The sequence below is a fragment of the Euleptes europaea genome, chromosome 10 (assembly GCF_029931775.1).
Source record: "Euleptes europaea isolate rEulEur1 chromosome 10, rEulEur1.hap1, whole genome shotgun sequence".
NCBI lineage: Eukaryota > Metazoa > Chordata > Lepidosauria > Squamata > Sphaerodactylidae > Euleptes > Euleptes europaea.
Window position 1 is genome coordinate 40607817 of NC_079321.1, and position 23313 is coordinate 40631129.

At 40.5% G+C, this 23313-nt stretch overlaps 1 protein-coding gene across 1 annotated transcript in view; it reads right to left on the reverse strand.

Annotated features, from left to right (window-relative positions):
• The window catches only part of DST (dystonin), a 389172-nt gene that overhangs the window by 359490 nt on the left and 6369 nt on the right, over window positions 1-23313 (reverse strand). The gene's annotated exons all lie outside the window — the stretch shown is intronic.

Consider the following 23313-nt stretch of genomic DNA (forward strand, 5'->3'; position numbering starts at 1 on the left):
CAGTGGGATAGACTTACAAATATACTTAACTATCCTGCTGAGGCTAACTCAAGGTGCTTTACTTTGGCTGGATTGTGCCCCAAGCGCTTAATTTTTCCAATAAAATCCGTGAAACATAAAATGTTTTTCCAACATTCAGTAGATCATAACAAACATTGTAATAACGAGTCAAACATATATTTTTCTGTAATACATTAGGGATTACCATTTTCTGTACAAACATTTATTTATAGCAGAGAATACTATTGTTCTGAGCCAGAAGGGTGGGGGTTCTCCGTGAGAGAGAATATTGTTGAAGCAAAACCATTAAAACCTAATCTGCTTCGGTTTGTTTGGGTTTTTTTGTAAATAAAAATAGCATTCAACATTATTTTTAATTTAAAATTCCAGGCAGAAATAGAACAAAGTAGATTGCTTGAAATAAAATAGTGCTGAATGTTCAGCTCAACCATTCCATGCTGAATAAAATATTTCAGCATGCTTGTTTATGTAACAGAAAAATCTGTGAGAAGTTAGGCAGCTCTCAACATGCTTAGAGATGCACGCCAAAGAGGGATTTAAGTGTACGGATGAATCTTGCTGAATAATTTCACCTCCAACTTGCTTCTAGGGTAACAGTTAACTAATTTCTTTACAACCGTTCATGAATACCTGGTGTGAAAAACAAATAATACAGCAATGTATTGAACTGCAACATGGGAAATAACACAGAGGTAGACTTTCCTGGTTTTTAAATACACAAAATATTCCAAGAGACAAGATCTCTGTTTCTTTACGACTTCATCTGTTCCTAATACTGGCACTTACTTCTCACTGGAAGTCATAATCTTCTACTTATGACTTCACAACTGGAGAGGATTATGACGTTGCACAAGAAAATAGGCTCTGATTTCAGATGACAAGCATGCAACAGGATGATATGCCAATGGTAGGGGACATCTTAATGCATTTGTCTTCAGGCTTCTAAATGCTTGTGATATTTACAAGCACTCTGCCTGAATAAAATGTGATGGCTTCAGTCCATAAATAATAAAAACCAAATTGCAGACAAACAGAGCAATCCTGAAACGGGGGGGGGGGGGGCTGGAAGGTCTTTGGAGCCAGTGTGACCCCTCTGCCAGAGTTAGTGCCACTTGCGCTGGCTAAATTGGCACTAATGCCGGTGCAGGGCCCCTTACGCCAGTGCCATTCTGCATGCATACACAATAGTAGGCTACAGCAGATTTCAGTTGAACACTGAAAGTTCAGGTTGTATGTCATGCTGATTTTTTAATATCTCTGAACATTTTTCCAGGCCCCTGGTCTCTATCTAGAATTATTAGACAATAAGGAAGCTTCTGCTTTCTCTGGTGCAAAATCTCTTACAATCAAGTGAAGAAAGTGATTTGGATCAGAGCCTTTTGAATTCTGACTGTACCAAATCAGCTATCTTCTGAGACCTGACTGTGCACAGAAAATACAACCATTTTCTTCAACTTGCTTTTAAATAGGGTTGATAATGGTCTCGCTATCTCCACGGGGCATGCTTGGTCTTCTGGCACCCAGAGTGAAAAGGGGCTCTCTAGCATGTAGTCTGTGCTGGCAAATTATGAGGGGAGGGCTTGGGCGTCTGCGAAAGTGTTTAGATAAAAAACGGGGGTCCTCAAGTTGCTACAGTTAGAGAACTGCAGGCTTAGGGGTTGATATAGTTAGAAGAAACATTGTCCTGCCCCACTAAACCAGCCCCGGAGGTTGTTTACACTGCATAATCTTAAGTGGTATTACAGCTTCATGCAGTTAGAGAGTCAGAATTAAGACTGGTAATTATTTCCACTGGGGCCCAACACACAGTTATTAATACTTGGTGCCTATAATCAATGCAATGTATATAACAATGTCCAGCATGCCATTAGTTCATTTCCAGATGTCAGCTTCCCTGAAGACAGTAGCCAGAAGCAAAACTGGGAAGCTAGTCACAGAAGTATCAGTTTTGCAAGACAGTTGCTGTCCTCCTGGCTGAGGGTGCTGATTCAGTTAGTACATTTTGGGAGCAAACCTAAGAAATCCTATGATATTCAGTGTAGTCTACTCCAAGGAAAGTGTCTTTAGGATTGCAACTTTTGTCCTTCACTGATCATCACAGGTATTGGCACAATGTACAGTTCAGTATACTTGTATGTCAACCCACCAGTCACAATTGAAAGCACTATAGTCACTGGAAAAAAACCTGACATCTTTAAGCACTACAGGCAACAATCCACATAAGTTATATGGATATTCCTGGAAGAATTACCTGTATGAGCAGAGCATTCTCTGATGTTGCTGCTATTCTAACTGTCAAAGAGAAAAGCTGTTTTTTAAATTGAAGAGTGAACTTGCCTCTTTGACAATGGAAAATTTCAAAGGAAGTTCTGGCTGAGATTTTCTCTAAACACAAACTACTTTTTTAGATCACCATCTTAAATGGTAAGAAATGTGCAATTTCAGATTCAACTGAGCAAAATGTAGAACAAAATCACAGAGTTGAAAGGGTCCTTATAGGTCATTTATTCCAACCTTCAAATCAGTGCAGGAAATTCAAAGCTAGAACATCCCCAACAGATGTTCTGCCTCTACATGAGTATCTCCAGTGATTGGTTCCATTGTCAAACTGATCTCACCATCACAAAGTTTCTCCTAATGTTCAGCTGAAATCTGTTTCTGTAACTTAATCTTGTTTGATTTAGAGCCCATTCCTGCAGGGGGGTGAGACTCCTTTGGAGCCAGCGTGACCCCATGCTGGCATAGGTGCCACCTTATCACAGAATAAGGTGGCACTTACACCCACATGGGGGGAAACTTGCCAGCCGCTGGGTGCCATTGGCCCCCGCCAACAGCACAGCCACGCCGGCAGGGCTTTCCCAGAAGGAAAAGCCCACGCCAGCATGGGGGGGGGGCCTTCTCGGGGCGTTCCCAGGGGTAGAGATGCCTTTAGGCAGCTTCCACAGCCCTTTCGCCCCGGAATGCCCCCTTGAGCAGTAGCGGGGCTGTGCCACCTTTTCGGTGGAGCAGCCTCGCTTTGTTCAATGGAGTGTTCCCCCCCCCCTGTTAATTTTTTTTGTATTGTTCTTTTTGCCTCCGCAGCGGCTGGGAAGCCTCAGAGGAGGCAGCGCAGCTGCACCATTCTCGGCCACCACAGATTTGCCTCACCCAGGACAGGGCTGCCCATCTTGTACTCTACAGAAATTTAGAACAAGTTTTGCTCTTTCATGTAACACCTGTGGCGAGTGCTATCATGTCCCTGTGCAGTCTTATCTCCAGATCTAGCTCCAACATATCTAGCTCCTTCAACCTTTTCTCATACGACTTGTTTTCCAAATTCCTCACTATCTTTATTGCTCTTTCCAGAACCCATTTCTAATTTCTTTACATTTGTTGATGGTGCCAACAGATATTCAAATGTAGTTATATACGACAAATATTATGATTCTATTCTTGAAAATGTTGCTTTTGCATTCTGAGGTCATTTTGCTTATAGTTACTTTCCAGATGCTGGGAAAAGAAGAATTTTTAAATCACACAAAAGTAAAGCAATTAAACTAGTTCTGAGTGCTTAGGATGGTTTTAGACTTTTCTTTCTTTCCTTCTTTTTTGATCAGTTCAAGAAAAAAGGTCAAAAATTCCAGTGGACTAGTAAAGGTCCTCTGCCTAAGCAGCTGCTTGGCTTCTGTTCTGTGGAGGTTTATACCTTTCAACAAAAAGAACTGTAGATCTTAGAAAAGGTTCCACAATTAAAGAACAAAGTAATAGTGTCCTAATAGCCAAGTTAAAACACTTTTGGAATTTGCTGCTATCTGTAGAGAGCCCATCTGCTATTTATATGAAAACAAAATTAAACTTTCCTGCTCCTGGCTCCATTCAGGAAAATGCCACACACATTATACCCTTCAGTGTTTGAGTATGAGATTATCATAGAGCCAGATGGCAGTATATTTCCATTATAACTATAAATCCAAAGGCTTTTCTATCCCCCCTCTCTTTTCAGAAATGATGTGTGGATTGTTTCCAAACAAATTGGGCTAAAACCTGATTCTTGATGGACAAGTTTCCAGACTTCATATGATTACTGGCATTTACATAACACACAGTGCAATCCTAAACAGTGTTATACCTTCTAAATCCATTGACTTTCAATGGACTTAAAAGGATTTAACTGTGTTTTATGACTGCAGTCAATGACAGATGTCAAAGCGGTGCAATTCCAAAAGAGAAAGAATATCCTTATGACCTCATATTTCACAAAGAGGAGAGTGATCCATCTGCCGTGGAAGACCTTCTGCCTTTTACATCTGAATGAATATCCCTTAAATATTAAGGGCAGAATAATTGAAAGATTACATATTCTTAGAGTAATTGACTTCAGGAGGAGATTGGCAGATGTGACATTAATAAATCTGCTGAGAACTTCCTAATACATTTCCCATTCAATTTTCTACTTCCACCCTAAAGCTACCTTGTTTTGTTACCACACTGAAAACTCTGAGAAGTATTCTGAAAACCATCATCACGAATATATCTCATTCTCAAGTTGGCCCCATCTATGGATACTTAAATCCAGACACTGAGACATGGACAGACAAGAGAGATCTTTCTTCAAACCTGAGAAAAATCCCTTGGTTTGCAGCAAAATCTGAAACCTAAAAAAATAATACACTGGGGAGGATGAAAACCCTATCAAAATGATAAAAGGAGAGCCTTGTTTTTGTAACATTTGATCCCAGCTTCTACACATGTACATCTCAGCATGGGCCTAGAAATGACAGATGGAGTCTGTATCAAACTAATATCAAATGGAAGTGAGTCATATTAAGGGCATAAGCAACACAGTGCAGTTAGTCCATCAATCACGCAAAGCTCATCCTAAGAGGGAGTCAGTCGGAGAACTGTTTTGCCCAAGAATCTCGGCACCTCCTCCCTGATAATTTGATCTTATTGAACAACCTATATCTCCCAAGCAATAAGCAACAGACCGATCCCAGCAATTCCCCCCATATTTTAATGACTGCATAAGAAGGTTATTGTCCTTCCCCAATCATGTCAAGTGCTCAGCCATAGATATCTATCTAACCTCCTGATCTTCCCAAGGAGACATCTTTAATACTTTCAATGCAAAAGGGGAAGACTCTCCTCCACAATGCAAACAAAGATTTTCTTTTTAAAGGAGAGCATCCTCAGAAAGACTGAATTTTCAGCAATCTCACATTCCAATGCCAACATCCCTTCCTCTTCTCATTCTTGGCAAAAGGGTATAAAGAGTTAACCCTCACCCCCTGTTTTTGTAGCTGGTTTGGATTCATCCAGTTACCCCAAATCCACAGTTGGCCTTCTGCTCCTTCTATCACTCCGCACAATTGCCTTGCTGTACTGTCTTCCTGCCTGGTCAATTTCAGCTCCCAAAGCCGCCTCATCGCAGCTAAGGAACACCCCGCCCCTACTCTCCAAGACCAGGCTTGTATGTCTTGTTTCCCCTTTTTAGTTTTTCCAAGTTAGTCAGGTTATTAGAGAAAGGTTTTGGGATTGTATATGTATTTTAGCCTTGCATTCCCCCCCCTTCTGTACACCTCCATTTTATTGCTCAACGTAATTTTATTTTCTGTTAGTTAAATAAAATCCTTTTTGCTGTTTAAAAAAGCTTATTCCCCCTCATTTGGTCTGAATCTGGACCTTGATATACAGAGTTAAGATTTCTAATATATATTTAACAAGTGGGAGGCCCGCAAGACTCATGGGGGGGGGGACCCCATCTCTCTCCCCATTGCATTTCCAGCCCCACCACCTACCTTAAGCCAGGTGGCAACAACAATACTGCATGGGCGCCACCCTGAGGCCAGAGCAGCTCCCATTGTCCTCCGCCACAGCAGCCAGGCCCAGAGTGGCTCCCAGAAGGTACTGCTGCAGCGGCTGGGACAGCAACTTCCCCAAAGTCACCCAATATGTTTTATGGCAAGGGGGTAATTTCAATCCAGATATCCCTAGCACAGCACTCAAACTACTATACTACCCTGGCTTCCTCAGTTTGTTAACTCTTTGGACAAAGTTGAGGGCTGTTTGATGATAATATGAGGAAAGGCACAAGTTACTTGTTCATGTCATTTACATTTCTGATGCTTCAGGTATGACAGCAGCTCTTGTCAAAGTGGTATGCAGGTGCCCCATGTTGATCTAGGTACCAGAGACAGCATTTCAGATAATCAATGCAGTTTTATACAACTTTATGTTCCCACATATAGTATTAAAACCTTTGTTTGTTTGTTTATATCCTGACTTTCCCTTCAGAGAGCTCACAGTATTGAATATCACAAGTGGTCTCCATCCAAGCACTGAGCAGATACAGACCTACTTGGCTTCAACATGAATTCATATTTTAATTATGATCTTTGCATTTGTTGACAGCCATGTCTGTTTTAGTTTAAAGACAACAGTGAAGGTTACATTTAAATACTTTTAGTTCTGCAGAATCAGTGCTTTCCGTTCAGATGGTGCTATTTTGTTTAGGCTCTGAAAGAAATGCCAGCTCCATTTTAAGTATAGGCCTGAAATCTGTTCTGAATTTAGCCTGCAATCCCGAGACCATACTGACTGACTATCATACCCACCAGCTGTCCTTATAACTTTCGAAATTACGACAGAGTCTGAGAACTATTTCAACAGCAGTTTCTGAAATCAATGGTTACAGAAGTGTACCTAGAGCATGTAGTCCTGAAACTGGGAAGTGCACAAGTACTGTCTGAGCAACCATACAACACAGTAATGGCCATTCAAGATAATAAAGAAAAAAGGTTTTATCCTAATTACTTTCCAGCACTAGCCCCAATCCAATGCCAGTGGCACTGTATTCCATTTTATGTAATGCACTGTTGTGGGGGAGCGAGCCTTCCTGATCACTGATTTAGAAACAAATAGGCACGAGAGATGTATCCTCCAAAGCTAGAGAGGAAATGCACAACTCTGAAAGAAACTAAGGGTTGGATCATATAAATCTTTCCCAACATCCTCTTCCCATAGTAGATCCCTGTGGTACCAATAGGACACTTTCCTAGGGATAAGTTCTATTGAATAACATGGGACTGACTTCTAAGTAGATCTGCTTAGGATTTCTCCCTGTGACTCCCAAAAAGCCAGTGCTGGGAGTTTGGGGGGCGGGGGAGAACCACATGAACAAAGTGACACAAAGCAGGAGCAGCTACAGTAAAATGGAGGGATTGGTCAAAATTGACTTACCTCCCTCTTCTACTGGTGGAGAAAGCTCATAGGAGAAAGCATGCAAGACCAAGGGGGCAATTTGGCTTGATCGTCCCTCCTCAGTGCAGCCCAAAGCTGCATGACATTTTGTCCATAGGGGCCCCATGGCCCGTCAGCAGCTGATTTAGTGAGTAATTACAAAATGACCCAGATTTATGGACCTCCCCCAACCTTCTACTAAAAGTTAGATTCACTCTTAGTGAAGGCACATAGCTTGAATGATAAATAGCAAACTCAATACTTTCCTTGTGAGAAGAATGAGCAGATGAGTGGCATGACAGTGAATGGTGGAGACAATAGTGTATGGGTGGGTATAAATGGGAAGCACAGCAATCCACAGGACTCGGCCAACCTCCATCCCATAACCTTTCATAATGGCAGGCAATTTGCTAGTATAACAATAAATAGCACACTTTTCACAAATCAGGAGCATTTTTATGTCAGTAGCAACAAAGCCGAAATCCTAAACTACTCGTTTTAGAATACTAGCAAATAAGTCCCAGTGAAGCCCATAGATATGTTCTTAAGGACAGTTCCAGAGTATGCAGCCAATTCATGTCAATCAACAGGGCAAATTGCACCAACAAATATAATATATAAATAATAGTTAAAGGAATATTTTTAAAGGCATCAAGAGCTATTGGAGACTCTACATTTATTGAAAATCAGCAGCAAGTTTCAATTTACCAATAATCTGTCCTTTTGAAGGTTACACCCAGACAGTTCATACACACGTAAACCCTCTATCTGTTATAGAGGAGTTTCTGTGTTTTATTTTGTTCAGACAAATGTATTTTCACTGAAATTTCTAGAAGTGTATTCTATTAAAAACAATATATTAATGACACTGCTTGTGAGCTGGACATTCAAAACTTACCAAGCTACTAACTACAAGGTTCACACAAGGGCATTGTTCACAACTGTATCTTTCCTCTCCAAATCTCCTCCCTTGAGACTTGTACTCTGTTATTATATACAGACTGATAGGAGACCACTTTGGTTCAGATTGCAGTGAAAGCCTAATGTAGCTTGTCAATTCAGAATTGATTTCTATGGGATGTAGCACATCAGTGTTCCTAGCCCAACCAAATTTAAAGAGCCAAGAAGAGCACAGGTAAGATCATACTAAGCAGTTGATCTGAATTCAGCAACTAAACATCATCTCTCAATCTCTGCAAAATGATTTGTTTAAAAATTAGCATATATATTACTAAGAACAAGGGAGCTTAGTGCAGAGTAAAAGAGTTCAGTGTAAGGTGCTTTTTCTTTATTTAAATTTGCCAGGAAAATCAAAAGATGGTTTGAGTCACTGGAGTAATTCTTCTTGGATAAGGATCTAATTCCACCAACAATTTACGTTAATTCCATGGGATGTAGGACTTATTTACTTAATTCTAATTATATGACAGTAAACCTGGGTTTTCCCCTGAGTATTAAAATTAAAATTAGCCAGCCAATCCTGTCTGTTCTATACTTGTATTTATTTCTTTAAAACTACTTATATTTCACCTTTCCAGGTATTACAATGCATGCATTTGTCTTATTTACACATACATTGTAGATATGCACTTAAAAAGTAGATATACACCTAAAAATGTAAATGTTTGAAGCGGCCTACCAAAAAATAGCTTTACTACTCTTTGGAAGATTCTCACGCTCTTATTTGAATACAACCCTTTCACATTCACTTTCGGTGCATTGTGTGCAACTCAGTGTAATTTGACCAATGAAGCAAACATTTGATAGTTACATGACAAGCAGAAAGTCAGCAGGTGAAGCTTTTCCCATTATAGCAGCTTCATGACAGAAAAAGATTAATTTCCTGCATTTCTGTTTTTCGGGCAGTTCTCAGAGGCTCAGAAGCCCTGATTAGCAAAAAAGCTGGCAAACGTATTCAAATGGTGATACGATGTGGAAAAGATAATAGCGATGCCTACCTCCAAGGAAGATACAGGCACTGCCAAAACCGCCTCTGCAAACTCAGCATACCCACATTCCTTCAACCTCTACCGTCCAACCTTGTATTTTAATAAGAGTATAGTTGTGGTCATAAACTGATGGTCCTGACAACTCAGTGTAACACAGAAGCAGTCCCAGAAATTGCAGTCCCAGAAATTGCAACTGAAAATAATCCTAAGGGTACATCTACATTACAAACCTATTTTATACCAGTTTAACTGTCATCACTTCTCCCATAGAATGCTGGGAGCTGCGGTGTACTGAGGATGCTGAGTATTCCCTGTTAAAGACCCCTAGATCTCCTCGTACAACTAAAGTTCCTTAGGTTTCCCTGGAGAGAAGAACTGACTAATCAACAGTTTAGGTCTCTTGTGTGGATATGCTGTAAACAAGCAGTTTAATTATTCTTTCAGTAAAAATATATTTCCCCCCCCCCCAAAACATTAACAGAAGAAGAAAGGAACACATTTTTTTGTAATTTTTAGACAGTCTTCAGAAGGTCACATGGGAAAATATTTAATATGAACTGAATACATGCAACTATATAGAGGTACTCGTCTCATGGAAGTTTTCTGACTATTAGACCAAGAAAATGCAGTATTCTTTTCTTTCTTTTTCCTAATTGTATTTCTTATTTTTCTATCACATTGAATACAATTTTTAAAGAAAAGCAAACAATTCAAATGGACAGTTAACAGTGTGGGGTTAACCTTCTAGTTCTTGACAATGCCTACAAGTGTACATATAACGCAAGGAGGTTCATTTAGAAGCTTCCATTTTTTTATTGCTGGGGGAAATCTATTGTAAAGACAAAAAAAAAAACACCCTACTTTCCAAAAGTCCAGGGGAAACTTTATGCACATCAGGATAAACTGTTATAATTTTTTTCCATAAATGCCAAACTTGGTTAATCTTAATAATGGCCTTTTATGCACAGGCTGTTTCCATCGCCGTCAAACTCCCCCCCACACACACACACTACTTCGGGGCTTTGTTTTCATTATGCACATTTTCTCCAACCTTTAGAAGTTGCCTCATTCTCCCCTTGCATTTCCCCTGCATTTTCTGGATGCTGTATTTGCTCAAGTTTGAAGTCTGCCTCGATCCTAAACCAGAAGCTGGTCTTGCATACTTGTCAATTGGGGTTTTTTTCCCCATGCCCATTGTTGCTTCTCCCTCCCACTTGTCTTTCCCCCTCAACCAACCCCTCCCCTCAAAGCCATCTTTTTTTTTTGTCTGCAAGTGCTGGAATATTATGAGGCTGCTTATTTGGCCAGTTTCAGACCTCAGCCAGATCAAATATTTTATTTTTGTTTGCAAGGGCAGGACTAGCAATATGATGCTGAAATAATCACAAACTACCTATGTAGCTGCTTATTTGGTCAGTTTCACAGTGAGTGTGTCAGTTTCAGGCCTTCACCCAGTTGAAGGGAGCAGGGCTGATTTGCCCTCGCCTTATAAGCATCATCTTTAGGATAGGCATGAAAGCCTATTTGTTTGCGAGTGCCGGACTAGCAATATAATGCTGGAATAATAACAAACAACCTACGTAACTGATTATTTCTCCAGTCTCCAGTTAATATCCTCTTCAATCGCCCCCCTGGGGGGGGCTACTCAGCTACTTGGCTCACTTAAAATGAAAGAATCCTATCACAGGGCTGGTGATTGTATTTAAAAACAACAACACTACAGCCAATTACAAGCAGTATTTGCAGGGGGGTCTCACTCATCCCTTGATTCAGATGCTCCACATTTTCACCGGCAAATGCAGAAATTTACTCTGAGTAATCCCAAATACTCCAGGAATTTATTTGGGGGGAAACGCCCCTGTGCAGTGATTTGAGAATTTGACTGCAAATACTGTGCATCAAGAGAGCAGCATATCCAACAGAAACAACCCATGCATAAAAGGCCAAAATGAAAGAATCCTACTGAGGGGCTAGTGACGTATTTAAAAAAAACCACTACAGCCAATTACAAAGAAGTATTTGCAGGGGGGGGTCTCGCATGTAAGTGCTTTTCCCCCCTGTGATCTATCACAAGATTGATCGATTGCTAGAGCGCATGCATGATCAAAATTTACTCTGAGTAATCCCAAGTACTCCAGTAACTTATTTGGGGGGAAAGCTCCTGTGCAGAATTATTTGAGAATGCAACTGCAAATACTGTGTATTGAGAGAGCAGCATATCCAACGGAAACAACCCATGCATAAAAGGACACTGTCTTATAAGCTATGATACTTTAACTGTGTCTGTTATAAAAAATATGAACAAATCAGCTTCTACAAAAATATGGCAGGATGAGTTGTGACTTAAAATATACTGTTCAGCAGCTGGATAATGTCTGAAAAGTTGTTTTTTGTTTTCATCTCATATCACTAGCTTAAAGTAAGGTTGCAATGCACTGTGTTAATTAATATAAGGACAACATTTTGAAGATTTGTAACATTCACATTTGTCATTCACTTCTAGGCCTTCATTAACTTTTTTGACCACTGGGTATACATATCTTACAAAAGGATACAGCTGCAAAGGAATGTTTGAAATATTCTAGAACATTTATTCACTGCACAAACCTAAATAGTGTCTTAAACAGAATAAACTCCAGTCTTTAAAATGTACAGGGAACCCCTTGCAGATTCACAGGAGTTGCTTGCTAGACATATCCGTGCAAAGAAGGTTCCCTGACAGTTGTGTGTGTGTGTGTGTGTAAAGTGCCGTCAAGTCGCAGCCGACTTATGGCGACCCCTTTCGGGGTTTTCATGGCAAGAGACTAACAGAGGCGGTTTGCCCGTGCCTTCCTCTGCCCAGCAACCCTGGACTTCCTTGGTGGTCTCCCATCCAAATACTAACCAGGGCTGACCCTGCTTAGCTTCTGAGATCTGATGAGATCAGGCTAGCCTGGGCCATCCCTGACAGTTGGAAGGCTGAAATTCACTATTGTAGCCTGGCTTCTTAGATAGAAATGGCAGTTTGAAGTTTGTGCAGGTTATTGCATAACAGTGAAGATTTAAAAATATACTTGTCTGTCATCCATTTGTCATGGCCAGTCCAGACATATTCCATCAAGGCCGGTCCTTCATTGCAGAGAAATCACATTTTTTACAACTGCTTGCAACTGGGCAAATGTGCTTCTTTCCCCTGAGACAGTTTATCCACTGCTTTCCCAACTGTTGTTTGAAATGTTGTGTCAAATGAAGAAATGGCCACCCCATTAATCTTTCGCATTGGTTGCTTGTTGGATTAACAGTATTGAATGGCAGCGGTAAAATATTACATAAACATGAATGATCTTTTGATCAGGTAGTTCTGTCAATTTCAGTAAAAGCTAAGGCTCCTGTGACTTTTATAGCTGCCTAGGAGGTAGTTATAGCTTTTACCATCATAGTTCAGTTGAAAGAAACTGTCTCCACAAAGTGAGTTGCTTCTGTGCAAACTATTAAAGGTGAAGGAACACATCAATTTATTTAATTCGGGAACCCTGACTGCCATTTCTGATTCAGCTTAACTAACTCTACCTCATACTGTATCTTATCATCCTGCAGTGGGCAGCCCTGCCAACCTGCGTAGAAAGTAGAAATGTTTATTGTGCTGTGCTTGGGATAATTTGGTATCCTATAATAAAAGGCTCTGAGGTTACGAGAACTATCGGGAAGGATATAATTGCACACCCCACAAGTCCCCATTAGCTCAACAAGGCCAAAGTGTCAATAACATAATGTATCGAAGGAACTGTGATTCTAAATCATTTTCCCATTAGTTACGCTCAGCTTTCTTTCTTTCTTTCTTTTTGCTGGGAGAATGACAGCATCACCTCTTAGAATGGGGAAAGCAGTGAAAGGCAAGAACACTGCCAAATGTCCCCGAACCCTGCCCCACCACGGTTAGTTGAATTACCAGCAATTGTTGACACATATAAAGGAGAAATCTTTTGAAAACTGTATTCATTCTGTTTTGTGGGCAGAAATGAAAAACTGATAATGTCTGCTTATGGCAGGAAAGGAACATTTTCAAGTCAATAAGATAAAAGGTGATTAACCAGTTATACATAAGCAGATTGGTTTCAATGGACTTTAATATAACTGTATCCAGAAGTAATATTATGACTCCTTGTTTAGCCAAGTCATTTTCCCCAATAAAAATATAAGAATATAGGAAAGGCCCTGCTGGATCAGACCAAGGCCCACCAAGTCCAGCAGTCTGTTCACACAGTGGCCAACCAGGTGCCTCCAGGAAGCCACAAACAAGACACAAACAAGTCACAAACAATATCATTAGTCTATATGAAGAAAGTACTATACCTACAAATCAGAAGACTGTGTGTTCAGTAATATAGTATTCTACTACAAAGAGTATAATTCTACTTAAAGACCGATGGATTCACATTCTAGCTGTATCTGAAGAAGTGAGCTGTGGCTCACGAAAGCTCATACCCTACCAGAAAATATTTTTGTTAGTCTTTAAGGTGCTACTGGACTCTTGCCCTTTTTGACTACTACGAAGAGTATATATCATGTTTATATCTAATTCTCAATGTCACCTCATCTGTGGATACTTAAATCCAAAGATCAGAGCCAGGAACATACAAAACGTATTTGTTTGGAGATTTAAGATTTAAGCTAGGGATATTCTGATATACAGCTTAGTCACAGATAGACAGTTACACAGGGATATTCTGATACACGGTTTAGTTATGTGTGTGTAAAGTGCCATCAAGTCGCTGCCAACTTATAGCAACCCTTGGTGGGGTTTTCAAGCCAAGTGATTAAGCAGAGGTGGGCATTACTTTCCTCTGCAGAGTCTTTCTTGGAGGTCTCCATTCCAAGTACTGACCCTGCTTAGCTTCCGAGACCTGATGAAATTAGGCGATACCGTGCTGCCTTCCCTCCTACAGCTTAGGTATACCTGCTCTCAAATAGTCATCTGAATTTTATTAGTTTCCCACTAAAATACTGTAGTTTAAAAAAATTAGAATTCAGCTATATTTCCTGTTTACTGCCCTTCTCCAGAAACCCACTGTGAAGATAACTGGGCATTTATAATTAAAGTGACTGTGCTGAAAAGATAAACACAGAGGCACAATTGTGGGGGAAATATGTCTGTGTACAATGTCAGTTTTATGCAGTTTCTATAGCAGATAAGGTTTGTAATTAGTACTCCCGTCGTTACTTGAACCCCCCCCCCCGCAATTCACAGATCCTTAAGAATTTTGTTTAATGTTTTTGAACCTGAAGTGGTCCTTAAATCAAGTGCACAATTCCCAAGGTCACCATTGTGGCCTACCCATATCTGCAGTTCCCAGACAAGTTTATTAGTCTCTGCATTTATTTATTTAAATAATGTACATGCCACTTCTCCAGAGGCAAAAGGTACACAATGCCCCAGTCATTCCACACAAGGGTGTACGCATGGGGCGGTAAAAAATAAGTGGACATTCTATCTTTCTGAAGTCAATGGGCTTATAAAGATGTAAGTCTGCTTAGGTTTGAACCACGAGTGTTTTACTGCTCCCTCTGTAGCTCATCTTATGTTTTATACCTGCACTATCAAACCAATTATCTGCTGGTATAGTTAACCAGTCCTTCATCCTTTCCATGTGGTGCTTGCCCTTCAATGGCAATTGCTTAAGAAAAATTCCTAATAAACACTTTTTTTGCAATATTTGTTATGGCTGAACAAGGGAAAGGAGGGATGTCTTGAAATATAGTCACATGCACAGTATAACTGAATTATGTTCATCATAAACCTGACATACAACTGAGGAGCAATTATTCCTTGTATTTTATTTCTTATATCTTGTTCGGAATTTGTACCATGTAATTGACTGAAATTACATCAGTCTTAAAAGGTAAACTTTATATGTCACAGAGAGGGCTATTGAAAAGTGATCAGAAAGTTCAGTTGGTGCAGAATGCTGCAGCCAGGATGTTGACCGGAGTGGGTCATAACTCTTGTCTTTGCTCGTCTACACAGCCTTCCAAGTTGTTTTTGGGCACAACTCAAGGTGCTGGTGCTGACATTTGAAGCCCTATATGGTTGGGAACCAACATACCTGAAGGAGCCCCTACTCCCTTAGGAACCTACCCGACCATTAAGGTCATGTTAGGAAGCCCTGCCTTAGGTGCTCCCTGCCCTCTGAAATTAGGTGGGTGGCAACCAAGACAGGGCCTCTTAGTAGTGGCACCGAACCTCTGGAACTCTCTCCCCTGGGAGATTTGATTGTCCCCTCCTGTTGCCAGCAGCTGAAGACTTTTTTATTTCCCTCAGTGATCCCTCCTTCCTCCCCAATGTTTTAACTACTGTTTTGTATTTATTTTAAGTTCTGATTTTGAATTGTTTTAATGATGTGTTTGTGTGTTCGTTTCAATATCTCTCAAGATGAGATTTTAATTTGAATGCTTTAGTTTGTTAGCTGCCCTGGAGGCCCTATGCGGGCAGAAAGGCGAGGTGTGTATGTGTGTGTGTGTGTGTGTGTGTGTATACACACACACACACTTAATTAAAGTTGATTTTATACATATTAAGGGGGAAAGCTTTATTTTCATCCTGGATTGCCTTCCTTCATAACCATGCTGTTTAAACCTCCCGTCCTTAATGGAATACAGTTGTAATATCCTAAGGGGAAACAGTGTCCAAATACAATGGATTCAATCCATTGTGAATATGAGGCAGAGGTTTGCTTCTATTTATGTCTGGCAATGTATGCTTTCATCTGTCCTTGAATACACATCCCCCACATCAGGCATAAAGCTATAATTCAGCTTAGAGACTTTGCTGATTTTTCTTTTCACCAGAGCTGTGCATATGTATTCACCAACTTGTAAATAATCCTGGAATTCTCCTACAGAATTGCAGCACAAACCTTCAAAGGCTATACATAATCAACAACAATGAGAGTGATATTTTTAGCTGGCTGTTCTAGTAAGCAGAAAGTGGGTTGACTGTGATAATGGGTCACACGCTAAAGATGGCTCTGCCAATTTTTAATATGTGACAGGGAGATAGTAGTTGTCAAAATCCAGCCGTCAAGGTTTCTGTTTCCCCAAAATGTGATATTTTTTTTAAAAAAAATTCATCTCTGCATGACCTATTTTCAGCACCAAATGCATATAAGCATCTTATCTATATGATAAAACGAAAACATAGATGACATCTCATGCTACCGAGATAACTATTTGACAGGCTAAGGAGCAGATATACAGTATATGAAATGCAAATTTTACTTATGGGCATTTCCTCTGTCTAGAACTAATACATGATGTCATCTCTTCACAACTCTGGAAACGAATAATTACATTTTGGGTCCTGTACATAGAGGGGCAGTTCTATCAGTACCAACCCTGCTAAACTAAAAATCCAGAAATGGAAGCTGTGTCCAGGTATACTGGCATGCGTAGAACTCTTGAGCAAAAGATTATGGATGCAACTCTAAAGCAGTAAACATTTCATAGAAAGAAAGTAAAAGAATTGGCTGAGGGGAAAACTTGCACAGAGTTTGGAGACAGGAAGGGATGTGCTGCAGTGGGGCTGGGGAGACAGGCATTTGGGAAGCAGGACATGAAGACCACAGAGCCCCAAAAGCAGAAGTATTGTAAGGGCAGAAGGATTATGAGGGAAACCTCACACAGATCCTACCATTTGGACGGCCAACATCAATTTCTTTGTCCAGTTGGAATTGTGTTTACTAACTAAAAATCTTTGGCTGTGGGTCTATTGAAAATTAATTACATAGCCCGATCCTATGCATTTTTTCTCAGATAAATCCCACTGAGTTCAGCTGGCTTACTCCCAAGTAAGAGTTCATACAGTAACAAGTACAATGTTGCCCACGTGTAGAAATTCTGTCATTGGTCTGCACCTCGTGTTTACATCTATTACTGAAAAATGTCCAGTGCACACTCTAAAAAGAGGGCGTCTGCAGCAGGAGGACCATCCAAGGGCTGAGGTGAGCACAGTTGCCGCACCTGTCCCCTAAGATCCTTCAGCAGTGTTAGAAAGTTTAAGAAGATTAGCTCGGATCATTTTTTAAAAGTAATTCTCTTTCTTTTTTTTTAAAGAGCTTGATAGCATTGTAAACCACCTTGTTTAGTATTTTCTAATGTTAGCTTGCTGGGGGTAAAGTGTAGACCGGAGAAGGCAATCACAAACCACCCCGTAAACATAGTCTGCCTAGTAAACGTCGGGGTGTGATGTCACCCCATGGGCCAGTAATGACCCGGTGCTTGCACAGGGGACTACCTTTACCTTAATGGTAGTCAATGGACAGCCAAGAGAAATACTCTCAGGAAAAAAAATGCATTGATCTCCTTTCTTTTAAAAATATACAGTATGTTATAGTGGTGCCTTACAGTTACAGGAGTATTTTAAGCAATCAAAATTTTTATGTGCCATCTTCCAAATGCCTAACTGGATTTCAAACTCTAACTCTAACTTATATTTAGAGGCTGATCTTGGCTTCATCTCCCTATTAGCATGGAAAGCTGTGGTGAAATTCAGATTTTTTTCTATTAGATCAAGATTTTCTTCCCGATCTTTTAAAATGGACTGAGCTTGACCCTTTTCAGCCCATTCCTGAGGTTGGGGGCCAGATGGGCATAGGAGGCGATGTAAACCCTACACCGGCGTCTGGCCACTTGCATCATACAAACTGGCACGGACGCCAGTGTAGGGGCACTTACGCTGACCACCCTGGACTGCGGCAGCAGTGCGGTCCTTGGATGCTGGCGCAGCCTCCTTGCGTTGGCATCCCAGGAAGCGTTCCCAGGGCGATCTGAGGGCAGAGCTGCTGTTAGGCAGCTTCCTAACCCCTTTCAGCTACAGCGGTGCTGAACCACCAAATGGGGGGCTTTCCCCCATTTTGGGGTTTTTACAAATAAAAACCCCATTTTTTTTCTCCTGCGCCAGCTGCGAAACCTCATTGGAGGTGTCATGGCGACGCCACATTGGCGCCGTCCCCAGCCACTGCAGCTCTCAGGTATGAGCTGTTAGTGTCTTTTCGGATAGTACACAGAAGACTTTAAAGTTTACAGATTTCCTACCCAAGTTTTCCCTGAGACCTCCCTTTAGTAATGAATAAGATACTCACAGATTTAGACGAAAGGAACCATCTTGAACTATGTGGTGAGGCCAAAAGGAAATGTGCACCCTCCTTCTGGGGATAGAGCACCTCATCTTTTCCAGTACTCCCAGATTATCTTGAATTTTTAAACAATCCAATTTTTTGAAGACTTTTCTTCTTGGCCAGACATAATGCCTTACCCCTCAATGAATTATTTGGCAGATTTTTAAATACCCAAATCAAACAGAGAGTCTGCGGGAGAAAACGCATGGTCACTTTAGCCTCCTTTATTCCCTGTTCAGCCAGGATTCAGCCAGAATCGAACGCATGCACTTCGCCGAACGTGAGTTCGATCCTGGCTGAATCCTGGATGAAACAGGGAATAAAGGAGGCTAAAGCAACCATGCGTTTTCGCCCTGCCTGTGTGGTAAGGCAAAGACAGAAACACATACCCAGTTTGTATTCAGTTGTGATTTATATTCTTCTATAAGATCTTTTATTACTCCAGTGATTCCACACTTTCCTGTATGTTCTCATGACTACCACTTAATCTATCTGCTGTCTGGTAAAGATAAGAAGAAGAGAAGAAGAGTTGGTTTTTTATATGCCAACTTTCTCTACCACTTAAGGCAGAATCAAACCGGCTTACAATCATCTTCCCTTCCCCTTCCCACAACAGACACCCTGTGAGGTAGGTGGGGCTGAGAGAGTGTGACTACCCCAAGGTCACCCAGCTGGCCTCGTGTGTAGGAGTGGGGAAACAAATCCAGTTCACCAGATTCGCCTCCGCCACTCATGTGGAGGAGTGGGGAATCAAACCCAGTCCTCCAGATCAGACTCCACCGCTCCAAACCACTGCACTTAACCACTACACCATGCTGGCAGTTACTCAATCCGTAGTTTATAATTTAATGGCCGCTTTGAAAATACACCGAACGTTATAATCAAGTTACACCTAAATGCGCAATTGCATACAGGCACTCTTTTTGCACTGGAACTGGAACATACCTAAATATATCCTCAGTGTTCTCTTTAGAAAGGAAGAAGGAAGGCTGCTCCCCAGAGCACTCAGCCCTCACAAGCCCTGGGAGTAATACTAGTTGACCTGATCAGCCTTTGCAATTTCTGCACCTTCAAAGCATTCTCTAAAACCAGAAAGTTATGAAATAAAGTTAATTCAGTGGGGATTCTTGGCATTACTGGTTGAAGAAACAATCAAGCGCTTCTCTTCTTTCTTAAAAAAAAGTCCTTCAACCTTTACTGGCAATTTTGGTTGTGCAACAAACATAGAATATCATCAAAAACTAATTCTTTGACTATATTTGAGGCAATGAAAAGGCCTGTTTTGCACATTATCTTCATCACACACGTGCCCTGAGAGATTAATGACTGTAGTGACCTAGGGAAATGGAGTTACATTTTAAAACCTTTCTAACCTCTCTCAAAACCAGATTAACATTTTAAAAGTTAATTTGGTTTTTAGAGAGGTTAGCAATTCTATCACGATTTTCCGTAATGAATATAATAGAATATCTCCCAATACAGTAGATTAAAGCAGTTCAAATGGAAGAATGTTTTAGGGCATTTTAGCCACTGTAATAATGCTGCCATATTATTATTATTATTTGTTGTTATTTTCTATCAATTAAATCCTCTTTTTTATGACTCTTTGGAGTTTACATTACACCAATTTACACTCCCAGCTGTGTCATACCCAGAGTGTAGCTTCTCAAATATGAGCAACTGTGTCTCAACTTTGCCTAGAAGGCACACACTTTCACATAAGGGCTCTTAATTCTTGTGGGATAAATCATAGTATCTCACAGCAAAACAAAAGAAAGTCTAGTGGCATTTTTGATGCTGACAGATATACCATGGTGTAAAGCTTTCGTGGATTAGAGCAGGGGTTCCCAACCTTTTTGAGAATACAGGCACGTCTGGAATTCTAACGCAGCGTGGAGGGAGCAGCCACCAAATGGCTGCTCCAAAATGTCTGTCACAGGAGGCAACTGTAAAATGCCTTCCAAAGCCTTCATTAACACAGTGTGGTGGTCAATAAGAAACCTTGCTGTGCTGAAGACCCACCTGCCTCCTCCCACTTTCTAAAAATGTAGGCATCAGGAAAGGAGTCAGCAGGTACCATAGCGCCCATGGACACCATGTTGGAGACTTCTGGACTAGAATCTAATTCATGCATTTATTGAAGTGGAATCCAGTCCTTGAAGGTTTATGCCTCAATACATCTGTTAAGTTTAAAATAATACTAGACTATGTTTTGGTAACCCTAAATGTGTAGGGCCTGGTTGTGGTTATCCAATAGTGAAAGAAAAACACACTTTCTATGCATTATTTTGTTGCTCATTTCCTATTCCAGATCCAAGGGTCCTAGTGAAACCTTATCAGGCCTGAACTCCAATATTTTCATCAGCAGTTGAGATAAGAATGGAAGTGGACAGGCTGACAGAAACCCTGAGATGAACTGGTCAGGCAGATTCCCACTCGCCTGTCTACAATAGGGCAGTACAGGTCTTAATCATGGAACCATCTGTGTTCTTTCTCTATTGACAATACAGATCTGACCCTGCCTCCTACTCAAGGCTACACCCAACTCTTAATTTGCATCAGAGATGGGCAGAACTCCCCTCAAGGAGATATGGGTCAAAAGTGCAAGAAGCAGATCTGAAGTTAAAAAGCCTATCACAGCACGTGTTCTAGGAAATGCAAAGCCAGCCACAGTACATTTAAACACCATTATGGGATGATGAAAATAGCAGAGGAAACTTCAAAACATAATCAAAGCATAATCTGTATATTCAGTCAAAGTGGAATATTTATCCCAGGAAGAAGCAAGAAGAAACAAAAGCCAAACTTTGCACACCTCAGCCATCTTTTCAAATTGACCTCCATATGATAAAGAAACCTTGCCTAATGGTCAAGAAACCAACCAGGAAGGCATTCCTTCTACCCACAACACAGTCCTATTTTTTCAACTATATATACCTGCCTATATTTCCCCTCAATCTATTTGTTAGTTGTTGGGGGTTTTTTGGTTGTTGTGTTGTTGTTTTTTGAGTGAAGTTGTGATACTTCATCTTCACCTCTCTCCTAGCGCTACCACAAGGACTCAGGAGCAACTATACTGGTGAGAGTCAAGATTTCTCTCTTTTTCTTAAGGTTTACTCTGTAAATGAGTTTTGGAAGAGGGAAGTTAAGCAACACTAGTCTAGCAACTTCTCTTTAATAAAACCACTTTGCTTTTTGCACCAAATATCTGTTCTGGGAATTTTATTTAGACTCTCTGTTCCACAAGAGGAATGGAATTTTGCTTAAAGCATTGGAAAAAGAAAGGTGCTGGACTCTGAATAAATTCTGGGAACCAGCTCTCGGTTATGAAGATGGAGGAGTGAGAGATTCCTGAATAGCAGATGGCCCATTCAAACGTATAAACTTGGGATGCAATTTATGGTTAGCTGGCATTTGGGGGACCAATTCTGGGAACAAAGGTGGGAGAATGGGCTTGCCTAAAGAGATAACAGCCCTGATACAGAAATTAATGAGTCTGAGATATTACTCCTACAATATAACAGGGGGCATTGAAGCTTCGCCTGTCTTGGGACCCACAAAACACTGAGGGGAAAACTGACAAGGCTATGATGTCTTAACATCATACCTGTGTGTAATGGGGTTAGTAATAAGGAATTCATTATTCTGCCTGTGCTCAAGAGACTAACAATACTGTTCTAAGCAAAGTTATATCCTTTAAAATCCAATGAAGTCAATGGGTTTAGAAAAGTATAACTTGCTCTGCAAGAATCATACTGAACACACGCATATACAATTAGGGTAACAGCTCATGTGAGGGTAACATACTGGCTCATATGCCACTGATTGCACCACTTTGTTACATGTGTAACCTACAGCACCATGAATTTTACTTCTGAGTAGTCTCAGTGTACGGCAGAGTTCGTGATATCAACAAAACCTGACCTATTTATCTTGATATCTTAAGTTGACAATGTGCTAAATGATGAGATACATGTTTTAAGCAGCAGTATGATGACCAACTGTTAATAAATAACCTGAGAACTAATTCAGACTCAAACTTCTTCCTCCTGTGGCAATTTGACAAAAAACCTAATAATGGACAGGATAACAATAAGTTTCTATCTAATATATATATATATATATATATATATATATATATATATATATATATATATATATACACACACACACATACATACATACATATATACACACACACACAAACTTTTAACACATTTTAAATATTAAAAATATCCTTAAAACCAAACACTTTTACGGTATGCCAAAATGCTTTCCTTAGTGGTATAGGCTTCCTGAATGTGTATGTATAAACACCATATAACTAGGATTCATTCTGTCCTGGCTCACTAAGAGATTTGGCCCAGATATTAGAGCTATCAGCAAAATGATACTGGATGGTCCTATATCATTCCAACAATGAAAGGGGGATTGTGTAGCTACTGAACCACCCCTACTTTCTATATGTGTTTTTACAGTTTGTAATATTTTTATATTTTGAATGACTGTATTTTATAGTGTGGTGTATTTTACAATTTATACCACCAAGGAAGGCTTTTTGGCTGAAATGCATGCAGTTTGGAGATTCCCTTGGCTGTTGCCTTGCAGTGGGACATGAGATGGGGTTATGGGTCCATGTGATGCATTCATACCAGACGCTTCAGTTGCCCTCCAGAGTTTACAGCTGTGACTGGACTGAGAGCCATGCAACAGGAAACTATAGCAGGCTTTATTTGATTCACAGGCCATACATGAAGAAAACAGGAGCAGCCTTGCTGTATCAGACCAATGGTCCATCTAGTTCAACATTCTGTTTCATGCAGGGGCCAACCAGTTGCATCTGGAAGGCCTATGTGTAGAGCAGAAAATGCCAAGGCCTCTCAATATTGTCCATTATGCACTGTGTAAAGAAGTACTTTATTCTGTCCACAGTGAATTGTTGCCCATGAGTTTCCCCAATTTATATGCCAATA